This window comes from Aptenodytes forsteri, unplaced genomic scaffold, assembly GCF_000699145.1.
Source record: "Aptenodytes forsteri isolate BGI_AS27 unplaced genomic scaffold, ASM69914v1 Scaffold142, whole genome shotgun sequence".
Taxonomy (NCBI): domain Eukaryota; kingdom Metazoa; phylum Chordata; class Aves; order Sphenisciformes; family Spheniscidae; genus Aptenodytes; species Aptenodytes forsteri.
The window spans coordinates 5,209,577-5,210,261 of NW_008794598.1; positions in this window are offsets into that span (position 1 = coordinate 5,209,577).

The window sequence follows — 685 nt, forward strand, 5'->3', positions numbered from 1 at the left end:
TTTGTAACAAAAAAAAAACCAACACAACAAACAAAACCACCCACCCAAAGCAAACCCAGCCCTGGGCTGCCGCTGACCGGCGGGATGCCGTTTTCAGGCCTTGCAACCTTTTCTGCCGTGTTTGTCCCCGATAAAAACCCCTGTTCAGGGGGGGAGATGGTGCCTCTCCTGCTCGGCGTGTGATGGGGTGAGTTTTTGCAGGGCGTTTGAGGTGTCTCGGTCCGTCCACGGAGGAGATGGAGCGGCTGGGATGGCTGTGCGCTTTCGGGCTGATCCTCCGCGGTTGGTGGGTTGTTCAAGCCCCGTTGCGAGGAAGGTGCAAAACTCGGCCCCATCACCTGCTTGTTGCAAACCGGTTTGCTTCCCTGCAGGGGCTCAGGGACGAGCCGAGACCCCGGGGGAGACCGGGGGCAGGTCCCAAGGCAGGGTCTGGGGGGCACGCTGGGAGGAGAGGGGAGCTGCCCCTCCACTCAGCCCTGAAATCTCTCCCCCAGGTATGGAGATCCCTGGAGAGAGAATCATCCCTCCCCGGCTCTGGGGAAGCTTTGTGCTTCCAAGTCCCTTCAGATGCTTTTGGCTCCATCCCTCTCCACATGCTCATTCTGCCGGGATGCTGCGGAAGCCCCTCCCCAGGGAACGGGGCACAGATCCTGGGGGGGGGGGGGGGGGGGCGGCCTCGCCCACC